This window comes from Enoplosus armatus, chromosome 12 (genome assembly GCF_043641665.1).
Source record: "Enoplosus armatus isolate fEnoArm2 chromosome 12, fEnoArm2.hap1, whole genome shotgun sequence".
NCBI classification, from domain to species: Eukaryota; Metazoa; Chordata; class Actinopteri; order Centrarchiformes; family Enoplosidae; genus Enoplosus; species Enoplosus armatus.
Window position 1 is genome coordinate 12,802,175 of NC_092191.1, and position 19,208 is coordinate 12,821,382.

At 41.5% G+C, this 19,208-nt stretch overlaps 1 protein-coding gene across 5 annotated transcripts in view; it reads right to left on the reverse strand.

Moving 5' to 3' along the window:
• The window catches only part of LOC139293872 (A-type potassium channel modulatory protein KCNIP2), an 82,612-nt gene that overhangs the window by 57,903 nt on the left and 5,501 nt on the right, over window positions 1-19,208 (reverse strand). The gene's annotated exons all lie outside the window — the stretch shown is intronic.

Here is a 19,208-nt window from a genome sequence, read left to right on the forward strand (position 1 = left end):
TGTGACGGCTGACAAGTTGAGCATGGTATAATTGTGGGAGTGAAAATCTTTTAAATATGTTGCAATAGACCATGAATAACTACGAGTAAACTGTTACATAGACACATATGAATTTTATCAATGCACTCTGGTCATCACGTAAACAGAGTCGGCATATTTGTTGAATTTAATTCACTTCGCTTGGAGCTTATGTGTTAGACCAGAATGTAAAGACTGAAATAAAGATCAATTCAATGTGTTATCTACACCTCTTTACTCAAACTCTAACAATATATTTAACCTGACGTCAGGGACACAGACCAACATGATCAGCCAGGACACCTGCCAAGCAACACTTAAACATAAGCAGACATTTTTTGAATGCATTATCTCACTGGTGATACCCTGAGCTGTAAGAAAACATAAAAAGAGCCGCTCAATTCCAAAAATACAAAGAAAAGAAGCACAGCTCTTTCTCCTTTCATCAGTCTCTGTGACAGGCCTGCGTATGTGACACTTCACAGACACAAAGAAACAAACAAACATAAAACAACTCTAGAAAGGTCTCGTCAAACCGTGCAGGAGGTAATGAAAAAATGTGTGCTTGTATGTGCATATGTGTGTGTGTGTGTGTGTGTGTGTGTGTTTGTCAACATGTTTTATTCAAACACCACAATGACTCCGACTGTTGTTCTCATGTCTTTTTTCCGTCTGTCCTCCTCTGCTATACGGGGTGGACAAAATAAAGGAAACTCAATAAATTACATCCTCTGTGTCTTTTTGTGACCAGTGCTCCCTATTATCTATGTAGTTTTCTTGTGTGCAGCACATGTATCAGTCACAGACATTGCACACTATGTAATATGGAAAGGGGGAAAGGGAAAATGATAACAACTATTCAGGCAGTTGCATTTTTGACCCCTCGTACTTCAGTTTCCTTGAAAAGTCAGTCATAAAAATGGTGATTGTCAGATTTGCATTAAAACGGACACATACTGCTAATTGGTTTTCAAATGAATGTGACACATGTGGATAATTGTGATTTACAGTCTCAATCTAAATCAAAATAATGTGATGCTGCAGGGGGAGAAAATGATGAGTTATGCATTGCAAAGCTGCATAATTGCAGATTTGCCCCATCATTGACTAAAACAAAACTTTGTGCTTACAATTCAACAAACTCAACAATTTAAACATTTTGAGTTTGACAAAATCACTTAATTGATTTAATTATTAGTAATTACTTCAGGCATATGTATGTGTTTTACAGTCTATTGCAAGTTTTTCTGCTATATTCTCCTATTCTCTGTTCTGTCACCACTGCCTCCTTTCTGCATTACTCTTCCACCGTTTTCTTTTGAAATATGTACCATGTGCTCATCTCTCCTGCTGCACAGCCTCCTCTTTTATTCTGCACGGGTGACAGAGGAGAGGAAGCAGCACGAGGTGAGGCATGCAGCGCAGCAGTGGAGAAAAAGAAACTCTAGAGGCTTCACAACTTTCCTTTATCTATAATATATAGTGTGGCTGATATTAAATGCAGCCGTGCTGCCCCTTGTTCCCAATTCACCAAGTCTCCTGGCTTCACTGTGAAGCACTCCTCTGCAGGACCATTTCTATCCTAAAACTCAAAAAGTACTTTTCCCTGTGACAAAGGCTGGACTTTAACCCTGCAGCTCTAAAGGGATGCTTTTAGGTTTTTCCTCTCATATGTTCGTTTATCCATCCCCTTCTTATCGACCCATCTCTGCCAACCAATTTTGTCTATTACACCCACTATCTCTGACTCAATCTCTTCTCTTTCTGTCTGCTTCTTAAGTCTCGATGCACATTTTGGAGAGATGGACAAGGACAAGGGAAGATGAAGACGAAAAGGCAATGGTGGGAAAAAAATGGAAAAGCAGTTAGAGAGAAAGAGAGAGACAGAGGAGTGTCTAATTGAGTCTGCACAGAATAAAGCATTCACAAAGAGCTGCAAAGATGAATGATGCAGTGAATTACATGCACAATTTGAGCAGTCTTTTGCTCTCTTGCTGCCTCTTTCGTTCTTAAAATCTTTAACACATTCAAACACTCTCTGTCACTTTCTCTCTGTAGATAGGGCAGTCACAATGATACATACTCATATTCAAACAGATCAGGAAAAATCGCTCTTCTGATTCATGAACAAAGGGTGAGGGCCAGGAGCTGGTGAGAAAAAGGCTCACCCACTCATGAACACACAGACACACACACACACACACAGACACACACACACACACCCTAAGAGGATGTCTGAGAGTTTTATATCATGGTTGATTTTACCAACCTTCGTATTAGCATAGAGAGGAACTAAATATTCTGACAAACTCCAAACAAGGATGGATAAGGAGAGCTGTCGCTGCAGGAACAACTGCTATTTCTAAAGTGCTGAGGTGCCGTGTTTACTGTAAGGGATGGCCAAGGACAGATGACCACAGCACCAAGTCACTTCATGATATGTGACCACATATTGAAGAACTAGACAACCTGTTATTCACACAGGGATTGGTGGATGACGATCATCATATCATGAAGACTTGATAGTGTAGCAGAGGCTTTAGACTGAAATATGCAAACAAAAACATTCACAGGTAAACAGCAGTATGATGATAAAATAGATGTTTCTGTCAGAATCTTTGGAATCGTTTCATTTGTTATTTATAGGGCTGTAATGATTTATAGCAACGCTGGTGGTGTCGCTTTAACATTCATGAAATGTTCACATTCATACTCTCCTCAGGTTGAATTGTAATAACTTTGGTGATCCCTTTAACTTTTAATCTCAAGTTTTTGATTTGTCCAATAACATCAGCATGTTAGCAGTCTTATTTTCATTTTCAATTATTAACCTGCTAATTATTTGATCAATTAATCATTTTTTCCAATAAACAGTCCACGTTGATGTCTTAGTCCAACCAACAGTGTACTACCCAAAGATATTCAGTTACTATCACATAAGACAAATAAAAAACACAAATCCTCAAAACTGAGAAGTTTCCCAACTTGAAAATGACTTAAATGATCAATCATAATAGTTGCAGATAAATTTTCTGTCCATCAACGAAGCAATTCATTGACTAATTGTTTCAGCTCTAGTAATTTATGTATATTTCTATATTACTTATATTTGTTTGATAGTATGACAGCTTTTAAAAGGTTTTTTAAGGTCTAATCAGCGAATGAAAAAGAGGGTTCGAAGATTTGAGGTGTGTGTAATTTCCTCTACATCTGCATGTGCAGCTGTGTATCCTCCCAGCAACTAGCTGATGTTGAGTGAAAGCCTTCTAACTCTGAGGCGGACATCTGGTAGGGGTGTGTGCGTGTGATTTAACACAACAACATCTATTTCTAACAATAGAAATAAACAGCTTTTGCAGTCCAGAGTAACAGCACACAACTCGGACACTGACCTGCTAACAGGATCAGACCAAGCGTGTGTGTTGTGTTTGTATCTGTGTGTGTGTGGGTGTGAACTTGTGTTTGTGCGTCACTCATAAATCCTGAATGAAGTTTCTATTATTTTCTATATCTCTTGGGAGAGATTAGTTCTATCCAAACAGGCAAGCACCCGAGCCAGTACACTCGAATCTTTAAACGAACACGCACACGCAGCAGAGAGATGCTCAGGGAGTGAGGAGAGGATCCAGTACAGAGGAAGTGTCATGCGTCTGACAGCGAGCATTACTGACTGTAAAGAAATAATGTCCTCTTGGAGGGAATGACTCTCTTCCATATGATACACACAACCAGCCTATCAATTTCTAGATGTTTTCCTACCCTATCACTGCTTTGAGCCTGAGGATGTAAAGTGTAAGAGTCTACAGAGGTTGTGTTAACAAGTTGAAGTTGTAATAACAATGCTAAACCCATGTGAAAGACGTACATTATAGTCTCACTATAATAAAAGAAACTAATACTTGACGAGTACAGAGAACAGATATCACAAAAGATCTTTGTATGCGGCATGTAGGTGTGTGGTTCCCTATTTGGGTGTCACAAAGATTAGAATCTAAAAAGGCAGGAAAGAAAGAAAGAACAGAAGTGTGACTTTTGAGCACAAAGGCCATTCTGCCACCTGCTGTACTTTGTGGGACAGCGTTTCTTAGACTTCGCCGTCTCGTTAGTTTGGAGGTCGACTCCCCGTGGAGCAGCTTCCTGAACACTGACTGTATAGCAGAGCATACATGTATGTAGTGTAGTGTAGGAGGAAATGCAGCTTCTACATGTGACAAAACACACCAGCTCTGTGTCTATCCATGTGCATGCATGGACAGTAGGCGTTCTTGAAGCTACTTATAGCTCCAGGTAATATGTGAAATACCTTCGCTCAGTGAGCATACTTTTAACTCACAGTATTACTGTATATATATATATATACACGTGAGGCATTGTTGAATTCAGTCACTGCTATCCATGAATGAAATTCAAAATGATTATTATCACATGAAGTTTTCATGCAAACTCCACCGCCTGCTGGCGCCTACAGGAGGGAGTCTGAGCTTTAGCCCCAATGGGGAGTGTTGGGTCATGGAGTGGTAATGTTGGGTGCCTCACAGACATGCAGCACAGAGAGTTAGGGACAGGGGTTGTTTATGAATGGGAACACGATTGTTGCCTCACCTCAATGTCTCCATTTAAACTTCCAATAACAGTAATGTACATAATGTTTTAGAAATATGAGGCAATAAAAGTTTGGGCAACTGTGCTGCAGGGATGGTGTATTTTTGTAGGCCCTGGTTCAAGCCAATGGGATGTTTCCATTGGATTTTGAATTTTTGCAGAAAATAAGCTCTGTGGTAAACAAAGGTTTATAATACTTACATGTTTTGTTCAGCAGAATAACTTTCACAAATGAATACAACGTTTATGAGTTTTTGAGCGTCGGAAAAGTCACGAGTGGGGTATTTACTGACATATTTTATGTCGTAGAACAAAACATGAAAATCTCTTAAACTTTTGTTAACCACAGATTTTATTTCAGGCACCTAACCAAAAACCCATTCAGGGACCCCACTGACTTCGCTACATGCTAACTCATTTCCGGGTTTAGGATTCATTTCTGCAGCACTCACTCATTTTTGTCACTCATCATTAAACAGGTGCGTAGCCTGATCATGTGAATATCTTTTCAATCTCATTATGACTAAAACAGCTGATAAACCTGTAGCTAGCTATGTCTCTATCTATCAAACTTTTTCTTATCACTTTCAATAAAATCACCTCCAGGTGTTTTCATTTTCACATCCCATTTTTCCCTTAACTAACCCCAGACAGATTTCAGCTCTCAGGTACTCTAGAGAACAGAAGCCAAGCCTCTGTAACAGCCCAGCAGGTGCTCAATAACAAAGCTAACTTGCCTCCAAGCTGTTGGCTGCAGCTGCTGTATTGTCCTTTCTCAAGGGCTCAAAGTAGGTGCAGCTCAGTGGTGGAGGGAGGAAGTATTGAGAGCCTTTACTTTGGTAAAAGTACTAATACCACAATGTAAATGTACTCCATTACAAGTAAAAATCCTACATTGAAAATGTTACTCAAGTAAAAGTGAGAACAATCAGGAACATTTACTTGAATGAATGTCCCCTGTGACTGTTATACAGTTATATTTAATATCATTAGATTATTATTACTCATGCATTAATGTAAAAGCAGGATTTTACTGTTGCAGTTGGTTGAGTAACATTTGTGTAGACTGCAACTGATGATTATTTTCATTGTGGATTAATCTGCTGATTATTTTTTGATTGTTTTAGATACATTCCACCACTGCTATAACTCTTCTGTTGTGCTGGTTTTCTGTCAGATTGAGTCTGATGGGCATTAAGGATATCATGAACTGGGTCACACACCTCAACCCTGGAAGCTATTGGCCAGCTGAAATCAAAGCCCAGGTGACTGTGTGTTCGTATAGGTTCATATGTCTGTGTTTGCTTAGTCATGGGCTGTCTGCCGGTTACTGAGGGGCTGCTGTCCTGTTGTTTATAAAGCTCCCTCACTCGTCACACAAGGTTAATTGTTGAGATGACCTTTATCTAAGCAAACACCTCAGAGACATTGCAGGCCTGGCAGCACCCTAAGTATGGAGAGCACATACATGCACACACAAAGTGTGTGTGTGTGTGTGTGTGTGTGTGTGTGTTTGTGTGTGTTTGTGTTTGTTTAGGGAATTGACGTTGTCCTAATCTCAGAGTTTGTTATGAAACCATGAAACAGTCCAAGAGATGGAATTAGATTGTGTGATGTGTCGGCCAGTCAGAGTATTAAACACTGCTGGACCTTTGCCAGCTGTTGGGCTTCTATGTGTTGTTGTTTTGCTCTCTTAATATAAGAATTCATTAACACCATGTGCCCATGTGAACATATTTGCATGTCAAAGAAATAATCTGAATAATAAAACAAAAGACAGCCACTTGATATCCAAAACGTAGAAAGAAAGAAAAGACATATACACAAAAGAAAAACACAGTCCAGTTGGTTTTAAGAGGGACATAACAAGCTGGGACACTTCAGCCATTTGATCGTGTGTTCAGCAACACAGCACAACACAGTCCCCACCTGTGGCAATGCTGAGAGACAGAGGGAATGAATTCTGTTTATTAAACAGAGATTCCAGTGAATTGGAACCGCTGCCTCGGGTGTTCGGGTAATTTGAAAGTGACGTGGGGAGCAGAATAAACAAAGGCATTATCGTCAGCTCCACCACCACCACTACCTGTTAGGACCACAATATTATTAGAAAAGGCCAGAGTACAGCGAAAGAGATGAGAAACTGTCAGAGGTTGGTGTGGGCTTAATTAGGCAGGTCTGAGTAAGCGTGTCTGAAAGAAATCTTGAGAGACAGTCCAATTACTAACTTCAGTTGAGGCAAAAAGTTTGGCCTTTTAAAAAAATAAAATAAAATTTGTTCCATCCCGATGAACAGGCTGAAGCTGAAAATTAAAGTTACATTGAGTAATTTTTGGCTTCAGAAATTTGGCAGAAAAAAGACCATCACACAACACATCAGCAGCAGCTATGGAGCAACATTTTTCATCACATTATATTCTTGTTTCTGGTAAATACAAGTCCGATCTCCACTGGTCTTTAAGCTGTGTTTAAAGCTCTGTGGAGTGCTTTGGTGTCTCAGTGTTTTGATTTTACAGCCCACAACTTTACTGATTTGGTTCACTCTCATCAATGTCTCAGCAGGCAGCTGTTTTCAGGGAACATAGTATAGAATCAGAAATTTCTCTCAGGAGTTGGTGGAGACCAAAAACAGGGCAGAGTATTGGACTTACATTCGCCACCACAACTCCAATGAATGATACAACTTTACTGGGTCTGTAAATTGCTAGATGTCTGACTTCCTTCACCAGTTAAAGCTCATCACCAAAGCTGGAAAAATGTTGGCATATGAAAGAAAATGAGCTATAGGCACGATTTAGATTATGACCATAAACAAATAATAAGGCTAACTGTCCGCAGCACTGGCTGTGATCCAAATAATTAAACTATCCAAATTCAAGCCAAATTTCTTTCATCTCGATGATCGGCTCAAACCTCTGACCTCTCGCACAAACACACCGGCTCGTGAGCTTCTTGTGGCTGCCAGAGTTATCTCTATTCCTCCTCCTCTGTGCTCATTTCAAAGTAGTCGTTAGGAGAGAAGTAAGTAAGGATAATTGGCTCATATACACAGGGGGCGACCCTCCGGCAGTTTAGATACCTCACACACACGCTTGCATATACACATACAAAGACAAAGATACACACACACACACACACACCGTACAGGTGGTTCATTAAGGTGCTTAAGTGAGTGAGGAGGATGGGGGAATGGAGAGCGACTGTAGTCATTAACAGCCACAGGCAGGTGGCATTACAGACTCTAGCAAACAGAGCATCTAATGACAGTGTAAAGGGGAAATAGCCAGCTGAAAGGAGTTGGACAATATTTCCTCTTCAATATTATTATTTTGCCACACAAGGTCCACACAACTTACAGCCATGAAATTTGGATGAGCTCCACGAGTGTGTGCATGTGTCAGTGTTTGTGTGTCTTTGTGTGCCTGCATGCGTGCTGTAATTGTTTATGAGGGAGTGTGAAGCATGCCAAATCATTGCCCCCCCCCCTCTCTTCCAGCATGGGGAGAGCTGAGGGAAGGCGAGACCCCTAGATCCCCAATCCGAACCCCAGCTGGCAGAAGGCGATAAGACACACAGGCTCCCCCATCAGGACGCAGCTGAATAGGAGCAGAGGAGGAGAAGATGAGCAGGGAGGAGAGGAGGGGAGGAGAACGGCAGGGAAATGTCACAGTTTTATAAGACCTATACAGGGACGTCTGTCTGTCTGTGTGTGTGTGTGTGTGTCCACACACGTCTGTGTGCATGTGGGCGTGCTTTTGAAGCCATACTTTCATATTGGGCCATTAACCAGCCTTATTTCCCATCTGTCTGTAACTTTTTTAAGTGCTATACTCTAAATGCCAAACTTTGACAAGGTCAGAAAGACAGAGACACACGGACAGAAAAAACAAAAGAAGAAAGTCTGGCAAGAAAAATCGCCCCATTTGTAAGTCTAACAATTCAAGTATGACTCACACCTAGGAGGAGTCGATAACGAGAACTGGCCTATTATGTACCGAACAGTGCATCATCAAGAAAAACAGCTTTGGCTGCAAAAGGTAGGGAGAAAGTACAATGCATAAAGTTCATTGGAAGTTCAGCTTGGCAGTCTGACAGAAATTCCCACCAAAGCGAAACCTCCACTCGCTTCATTTGCTTCACATAATTTCATGCAGGTGGTTATTAAAGCTGTGATGGATGTGCAGGCATCATCGCTGTCAAACAGCCATCTTAAAAGGTGTGCGTGGTGGTTGTGTGTGTGTGTTTTCAGGATGACAAAGGTGAAAGGATGGGATGATGCTGAAGATGCATGGTATTAAGAAATCTTTCTACAGTGACCCCAGCAACAATGTTCTCTGTTAAAGTATTTGTGCATGTGCTTGTGAGCGTACAACCCAGGATCTCTGACTGCACTGAGAGCATATCACTTCCATCCATAATACAACGTGAAAAGTGCTCCCACTTGAGTGAGATGAGTGGAAACCTATACTTTGACAGTCTGACACTGCAGCTGTCTCCTTGTGACAGAAAACAGTCTTTGTTGTGCCGGCTGAGGGCGAGGGGCTGATAAAAGGAGGTGAGGAGGAGAACAGAGGCGAGGGGGATTATCGTCATAGCTTTCCTGTCAACGCTGCCACTACGCAGGTCGCAAATTCAGCAGAGAAGAGAGGGATGTTAAGAGGAGAAGGGAGGGGAAGAGGATTACCTAGTGGGCCAAGACAGCCTGCACTTTGACTAACAAATGAGACAAAAGGTGTCATCAGCATTACAGCGGCTCCTCCAAATCCTTAAGACGCATCTTTTCATTTTTTGTGCCAAGAGAGAGCACTGACCAGCGTTTCTCTATTCCTCTGTGTCCATCTCTACCTCCTCAATCTCAATCTTTCTTTCTCTCACGCACACCATGAGGACAGTAAGGGTAGCTGCCAAAACCTCTCATCACTTTCCTACTCTACGCGCATACACCCACATATTTAAAGAGGCAATTTATGAGACCCTGCCTTTCATTGCTAAGGTGTTTTTGCATATTCCAAAGACTGCTTCACAATAATACCCAGTTATTTGTCTGGTCAGCCATGGTGACTATCACTGCTCATGCTAACTACCCAATTTTTCTATTGTATTTATTACAGAAAAAACTGTTGATGTTGCAAGACACATATCTACTCCTGTGTGCCACATAAGTTTTCCTCCAAAAATTTGTTTTGTTTGTATTAAAAGATCACAAATTATTGAGGTAAATCCTTTAATACCAATTCTCAAATAGCACTACCATACAACAGTAAGGCTACACTTACATACTGTATATACACATGATTACTGATGATAATAAGCGATGATATGCACTGTGGAGAGAGAGCAGCATCATGCATAATCAATAATGATCAGAGGGAGCGGTGCCTATCAACAGGCTTGGTTACAGCTCTTCTTATTTCAAAGTTTGAGCCATTAAAAAAAACACAAAGTACCAATCATTGCTTATTAGAGCAGAGCAGTAGCGCAGGCCTCATTGTTCCATTCTATCTTTAGACCGCCTGTCGAACTCGAAGCTAAGTGAAGAGCAGCGCAGAGGATTGTTTAAGGAGCTAGTAAGAAACGGAGACAAAGAGGGACCAATTCATCTCTGCCGCTGTAAAAGGAACAGCAAAGTGGGAGAAGCAGAATTGGGGAAAGAGGAACACACACACCTGTCTGTTTTTCCCTCTCTGTCTCTGTTGAAGGCATACCACAAACACATGTACACACCGTCTGTCGCAGGCGTGTGCGTTTCCCTCTGTAACTGTCTCCCTTAAAACACAAAGGAAAGCAGGAGATGGAGGACTGACGTACAGGAACAGTTTCCCAACAGCTGCAACACAGCCTCTCTCACTGACTCAAGGGCTCAAACACACACATCACACACACAAGTAACACATGCAGTCAATCCTGAGACTGAAAGTGGCTACACACATATTATTCATATCCTAATGTGAACTCCCCATAAAGATTTTATATAAAACAATCCTCCAAGGACCAAAGTAGAGGGACTAAGGTTGGGATACAGCACTCACAGTATCCTGTACTGTCCTCATCACACAGTCCACCCAAAACCCAGAAACACTAAAATCCACACATGGTCTATATTTGGGAAACCAAACCATTATATTAGCAGCTGCCTAAGTACATTTCGACCCACCTTAACATTGGCAGAGGTTCATAAAGACCGCACGCTTATGATACCTACTGTTAATCCATCCATCCATTTTCTGTAACCGCTTATCCTTAGCAGGGTCGCTGGGGGGGCTGGAGCCAGACTCAGCTGACATTGGGCGAGATGCGGGGTACACCTGACCTGACACTACTACCAATAAAACAAATCATATATTATATATATATATATATATATATATATAATTACATATTACCTAAATGTCCTGTATCATTCAGTAGTAAGCATGCTGATGTATTTCAATGTCACAACATGTTATCATTAGCTTTCAGACGCTTCATTGAGTCATTGAGCAGCAAATTAGCAGACTAGACTGGATTACATCATCAGTTTGTTGACAGCAAACTGGTCGAAGTCAACAAGTGTATGTGATGCCGTCTGTGTGTTGCACACAATGACATCAGACAATAAAATTCTGCCACTTTTAGTTTTTTGCATTTTATGTATCACAAAAAGGACAAATGTACTCAGAATTACTAGTTTATGAGGGACACCTGTACAGTTCCATGCAATAACCACCCCCCCTCCATCCAGCCTTGGTAATACTGCATTTCATTCAAGGACAAAATGATAGAGGTAAAAATATTTCCCATGAGCACTACGCTGACATAAAGCCTGACTAAGAGGCAGGCAAGTGGTGACAGAGGTTCTTTTCTAGCTGCTTGGAGGTGCTGACAGAGAGCAGCTGTGGTATTGTAGTTCTGAATCAACAGATCAACGGGCATCAGTCTCACTTCCAGTGTGTGTGTGTGTGTGTGTGTGTGTGTGTCGTCTGTGTCTCAACTGACTGACAGCTGGAACTTCTACTTCTCACTAAATGGATGCTGCATTAGTTCATAAAACTTTGATTTGGTTTCACTGCTTGGAAAGCCTGTTAAATAATAAAAAAACAGGAGATACAAGACCAGAGGATATCGGTGCCTGCCAAGTTTGAAGTTACTTCATTTTCGTCAAAGGATTGACCTACAGGGTCGAATCTGATCTTATTAAATAGCTGTTGCCCATAGCGAATGTGTGTTTGTGTGGTGGTGTGTGTTTTTGTGTGCCTGCTTAACTGCATGTTAGATGTTTTTTTTCTGGAAGTCTTTGATAGAAATGGGAGAAAAAAGGATCTGACGCCAAGCGACTAATCTCTGTTTTCAGTTTTTATACCACAGTCACTATCACAGAGAGGGACAACTGAGAGGGCCTCCAGAGATGACTTCTATCGTCCTCTCTTTCATACACACAAACATACACACTCATAGCCCATGAATCTTTGATCTGCTTCACACTAAGCTCAAAGTTTTTTTAGCATATGCCAAGGACTTACAAATTAATCACACATTCAAAAGGGGACAACTGAATAAGCCAATGTTTCTCAATGTGCTGTAATAATTCAGTCATGTCCTGTACCATCAGCGCATACACTGTAGTGTTCCTACAATAGCCTACATGCTATTAGCTAAAGGTAGAAAAGAGGAACAATTTGCTTTCATTAGAATGTCTGAAACACACTGCAGAGTATGTGTGGAGTGTGTATGTATGGGTGTTTGTGCTCATGATAATGTGAGAGTGTATGTTAATGATGCAGTTTCCTCTGTGGGCGGTCGCTGCAAGCTTAATTTTTCAGGCCTGAGAACACCTGCTGTTTCCTTGTCAACTCAAATTTAGCACAGTTTAAATGCTGAAAGCAACAAGGACAGAATATGACATTTGCAACTTTTTCCTGTTAACAGAAAACATAACACAAACAGCAGCCTGATAATTACTGGTGTCTGGTCTTACAGAGCAGCACTTCAAGCAAGGTTGGATTCACAAACATCTTGATGGTGCAAATAGCCACAACAAGTGTGGCTGAATACAGAGAGGCAGGGCTGGATGCTGAGATTAAGAGGGCATAAATAATTAAAGAGAAATTAAAAAAAGAAATAATAACATAAAACCTGATTAGGAGTGAACATATGTGTATGTAATATCACATTAACATGCAATCTCAGTGATATCATTTTGTCATATTGGCACTCTCCACTATTAACAGACTGAAATGTTAAAAATTCATATCTTTGGAATGATAATAAAGAGTGACTTGTTGCATTAGAAATGATTTACCCTGGAAGTACCCCAGATGGCCTGTCTATACTGTGTACGTCACTTCATAGCACAATGCATGAAGGGTAACATTTTTTCTTCCACTATTTATCTTAAGCTGTAATTTTCTCTTATGGTCCTCAAGACTGACTCATTTCTTGCAGATAATAACTGACAGGCAGGACGAGGTCTATGTTTCGCTTCTTTAACTGTGTGACCTTAATCTGAGTTCACCCTGCCGCCCTCACACAACCGAAGAGCTAATATGAATAATCTCCCGTGGTGACAAACAACCTCTACACATAAACACACGCACACACATTATTTTCCATTACAGTGTCCAGTGCACTCACGACTTGTGCCCACCCAGGCATGAGAGCTGGGGCTGAAACTATTAATTTTCCATCCACTTTAATCACCTTATCCACCCCTGAGAAGGAGAGGAGAGGGTTAAGTAGGAAAACATCATTACCAATACTGCCTCTCATTCATAAAAGCATGGCAGATAGAGGAGAAAAACTTGAAGGTGAAGGAGGGTGAAGAGTGAAGGTGAGAGGAGAGGTGAGAAGAATCAGCAATAGACCTCTGCCTCTCTCTTGTCAAACTCTAATGACTCTCTAATGTCAAGATCTACTCAGGAATATCAATAAGATGGTACTGTACTCACAGACACACACAAACACGCATTCACAAAAGCACCCAAAACAACCAAGATGTTTCCCTGTACTGCCTGACGTCTAAATGCAACTGCTGCACAAAACCAAACAAGCAGAACTTAAGCACAACTTATAATGCAGTCAGGTACGATGAAATGTTGATGTTGGTCTTAATCCACTAATGAATTGATTCAAATATTGCCTATCGAATCAGCATCCTTTCAAATCCTTTATTGATTCCACTTAAGCTCACTTTTCAACATTTGGAAGATTTGAAATGTGTAATGACCCTTTGTTGGCTGAGAAGGCAGAAACACTACAGTTTGAAGTGGTAGCCTAACTGATGTTGTGATAAACGGCAGCTTCAACTTGAAAATGAGCAGCAGAAGATATGAAATGTTGATTATGCACTTACTGATGTACTTTCACAGGCTACTCGCTCCAAATACCAGAGGTCACAATTCACAACTATTAAGTTGACAAGCTTAATTTATGGATATGATATGGATAAAACAGAGTTTCACCAGAGGAGACTCATCACTCAATAACATGACTCTATAATATATCATCAGCGGACTGTGTGTTTGTGGGTTTCTTTCTCTAAAGGTCAGCCCGCCAACCTGAATGTTTTGTACATTACTCTTTTCCTAATCAAAACTGAGGAGAGATAAGCTTCAATGATGTGGTCACCTCTGAACTTACTGAATGAGGGCATTTTATCAACCTGGAACAGGATTCAAGGCAGACCTTGCTGTTGGAACCCAATTGTACTCATCTTACAGGATACAGTCTCAGCTATTATGCCATTACTAATAAAAGGAATGTGTCGGATTTCACCATCACAGCCTTGACAGCTAAATACATACATATTCCACCATGAAGCCATAGGATTAATAACAAGGAGGAAACAGTAATTAGAGAGGCAGGTGAGGAGTAAAGAGCCAACGAGAGAGGAAAGAAAGGAGGGATGGACAGGCTTAAGAACCAGAGACAACACATGTACACAGATGCACACTACAGTAAATAAGAATATGATTGGCATGTTAAAGCAGCGTGAGAACTTTCCAGGCATATTGACGCACATAAAAACCAAACTTTAATTAACTGCTTCAATCCCCAAACGGAGCTCATCCTGCTCAGTGAGTCAGGAGTGCCATTATACACCGTCAGTAATGTCTGCTTTGATGCCAAAATCCAGCAGAAGCTCCCTCAGTCATGAACACAGAGGAAGGAAACAACAGGCCCATATTTCAGAGCATGAATTTCATACTGGCCTCATTAATAATCGTTACCCCTCTTAATGACTTTCTCTGAGTGTGCATCAGAACGCGCGCACCACGTCTCTAAAAATCACCCTCATTAGAAGCAAACATCTTGCGTTTGTGAAAAAAAGAGATGGCGACCGAGAAAACAACCTTCAGACAGATGTTACTCCGTGACTTTGTTCAAGTACACTTTTCATTATGGCTTTTATAATTTATAATTACAGTAATATTAGTTTAAAATTGGGTATTCCTGCTGAGTAGGCTGAGTCACACTTCAATATCACGCTCAGCCATGCATGGAAAACTTGATTTTACAGAGAAAGCATTTGCAGTCAGCTTTTTTATCTTTTTTGTGCTTCATAAATACAAAAGTAACTCATTCCCTTGGAGTTTAGCCCATTCTGTGTTCATCTCTACCTGTGAAAATTACCTGAAATGAAAGGAAAAAATATAATCACCTGAAGCTGGTTGAGAATTGGGCTGACTTTAGCTTTTCTCCAGGGGAGGGATAAAGACCAAGATATGATCCTTTCTGACAACCTGGCCCCAGCAGGCCGCCAAGGATTGCCCGGCACTGCAACGAGTTTGGTGGCCACAGCTGAAACTGCAGGTCAGGTGATGCACTGGGACCCAGAGAGACTTATTGCCATAATGCAAAAGTACTTTTTATAAGAAGGTCAGTACATATACTTTAGAAACACCATGACCATTGAATACCAGTCGAGGCAGATGACCTCCAACACAGAGCCTGGTCCTGCTCGAGGTTTCTGCCTCTACTGTTGCTCATGCTTGCTCATGGTGGGAACTGTTGAGCCTACTCGCTCTACATGAAAAGTGCCCTGACATAACTTCTGTTATAATTTGGCATTCGTTTTCCATTCGCAGTGACTTACACTTGTATGATAGAATATTGATCATGTCAGGATGGGATGTGCTGTAACTGACAGTAACTTAAACACTTTTTGGACACGTCTGTATTAATATTGTATCAAACAGAGGAATGTAATAGTGGTCAGAAAGAAACTCGCTGTTAACATGCCCCAATTTTTTTAAATACTTAACCTACTACTGTAGCTAATCTTAACTAAAATACTACTAAGCAAGCGCTGTTGAGCTCCTACTCAGTAAATTTTCATATAATACCCAAGTTGGTTGTGTACCGCCTTGGGAGTGTCTATGCCACTGGTACATACCAGTTTTATTATAGTAAAACAAAAGCAACTTGCATTAAATTGCTAAAAGCAAGAAGTTGTTCAGCCTCCCAACAAGCTGCTAAATCTGTCTGGATAACTGGAGGGAAGCAACCGCTTCTTTGTTAAGTAACACGGTTGAACTAAAGCCCAGCATACCACGCTGCAGTTATCCATGGTGAAATGAAAAGCACAAATACATGACTGGAAACTCACATTAGGCTCTTTCAGTAAGCTTGAAAGACCATTTTAAGCTAACACAGCAGCATTGCTAACAAAATGTCACATAGCAGCAGGAGATGAGCTGAATGTGAGCAGGTGCTCAGCTACATGTTACATTGACTCAAGCCAGTGTCGCCGCGTGTACAATCATTTTGTAGGATAATTTAGCTCATTGTACGATCAATAATTCCAAGAAACAAATCATCAAATCAAATCAAATGTACAATAATTTTGACATGCTTGTTTGTTTAAATATCAAGGAGCTGATTTGGAACCTGCCTGACTTTTCATCATGTCTCAACTATGTCAATAATGTGTTACTCAAAACTGACCCTGGATCTGCCGTAATTGATCTCACATCTCAGCTGAGATTTGAGTGAGATGTATATTGTATGTATATTGTATCACCTGTTTCACCCTCTGTCTTTACTATTCGGCCTCATCACCTCCCTCTCTCTTTCTCAGTGCTCCCCCTCTCTCCGCTCTATATACGACATTAGGTTCGGGTCCACCGTTGATGGTAATGTCAGTGGCTGTTGCGCTGCTCCAGGTCGGTAACGATCCCATTGCTGTCATGGCTGTCACGCCACCAATCAATCAACCTGCCTGTGTGTGAGTTTGTGTGTGCCTCTGTCTGTATATGCACACATGCGTGTTGATTAGTAGACTCCAATAATTCTGGTGCCAGGCCATGCTACCTGGGGAGAAGCACTTATGGAACGTCAGGTTGATGTGTGAGTAATCGGTTTACCAGTGTCAGAGGGAGATAGCGAGGGGGGAAATAGGATTTTCAAGCCCCACAGCCAACAAACAAACACCCAGTGCGAGCAGTGTGCAATGGAGATGATTAAAGCGAATGGATTTTCAAGTACACAAATACGTTGTTGGACCTCTAAAATCCACGTCTTTAGAATTTACAAGTGTGTAGTTTGGCGTGGCAGCCTGAGAGGAAGTACAGACAGGTTCAACAGTCGAGTCAGGATGCAGTGACACAGCTCTGTGAAGCTGAATGCAAAATTCCCAGCTCAGCATTTCAACATTTCTCAATAACCTTCTCTCACACGATTGTAATACCTTGAACCATATCGTAGCCTCCAAAATGCAATTGGTCCTGTTTCCTTCTACCTTGTCACACAGTGCATATTTAGCTGGTGGAGGATTTGGCTGACTTCAGCAACTCTCCTGGGAGAGATAAAGACCAAGCTGTCAGGAAGTGCCCCCTCTGACAGCCTGGCCCCGAGGCTGACAGAGGAGCATTGATGGAGGCAGCCATTTTGGGGCCAGAGCAAGGGCAGCTAGGCCTGCCAGCGAGTTAATGATGCCCTACAACATCATGTTGTCCGAGAGACGTTTGGTAAACAGTTGGTTTAACAATTTCTGCTCTCTGCTCAGATGACAACACCATACTACGCAACAAGCACAGATATTGAGATTCTACAAAGTTCAAATTGGAGATTCTCTCCATCTCGAATCTCATCTACACCACTTGTATCATTCTTTTTCTCAATGTGTTTGACTTCCACACAAATTGCAGCAGAAATTGCAGCAAAGCAAATGGTGTTTCTGTTGTGATACATGAGCACACGAGAAGTCACGTAAGGTCTCTTACCAGCTTCAGGAAGGATTTTTGAGTGATAAGTATTTGACTAAACTTCAAAATAAGTAAGTAAAAGCTGTTTGTTTACCAAAACATTTTTTATAACTTTTTACCCTCAATGACCCTTTCAAGACCCCTCAGTATCTACAAGCCAGATTTAACTCCTCCTGACTGTTTAAAACCATATAGCAGGGAAACAATATCACTTTCCATCACTACGGACCAGAAACAGCAGACGACATCCTCCATTAAACTTGGCTTGATTGGGCTATCAGTCAGACACTGTGTGCACTGGGAGACGTCGAGTTTATTCTGACTGGTAGGCTAACTGACAGATATTGACCAGGCTTTGCCCAATGTGCTTTCTTCTCTGAATGTTGCACAGTTGTGCACGCGCATATGTGTGTGTGTGTGTGTGTACGCGTCAGTGTTTGTATATGTGTATGTGTGTTAGTGTGAATGTGCACGCCCGTGTGTTATTGACCATCTCTTGTCCAAAGTTCTGTCAGTTAACTGATTGATTGTAAGAGCAGCTGCGGTGTTCTCATGCGCTGCCATCCCTCAGGCCAAAACCCGGTGTGTTTGTGTGTGTGTTTATGCCTGTATGTGTGTTGTGTGAGTGCATGAGATATTTTGCTTTTGACAAGACCCCAGGCTTTCTCTTATCACCTTCACCTCTCTCCTTACCACTCTCTGCCGTGCTGTCAATCACCCTGAAGTTGTTACCGAAGAACCTTCAATGAATATAGGAAATGTCCTCAGAAGGCCTGTTCACAACTAAATTACAGTCACTTGTTGTCTGCGCCATACTGTTCTCACACACACATTCATACACAGCATCGTCTGTACAAACCACCTAAATGAGTCACTAAATTGCACTGTGGTAAAAGAGACAGACAAAAGATAGCAGCATCCTCCAGACATCCTGTCCCCCTGAAACGCTCAGTCGATGGCAGTCACGCGTGCCCTTCAGACATCCTCTACACACACAACACACACACACACACCCATAGTGATCCCCTGTCTTCAGTCCAAGATGTGCTAGCTGACTCTGTGTTATATACACACACACATACAGAATGAGTCAAAGGACACAAAGAAAGGGGAGCAGGGTCGCGACCTACATAGTAATACACGGTAACATTGTTTGGCTATCTGCTGGTCTCCCCTCCTCCCCATACTGATGAGGTACTATCAGTCTAATGGAGAAAGGCTGAGCTAATGGACAGAAAATCATCCTCTAATGCAGATCAGATGTTGTGAGTGACAGCACAGAAAGCGAGAGAGAGACACACAATGAATGACATGACACGGGGCTCCATCACACTCAGAGACGCTTTCCGTCAGTCAATCAATCAGTCGCTTGTTGATAAACATCTGACAACAGCGTCAGACTGATGT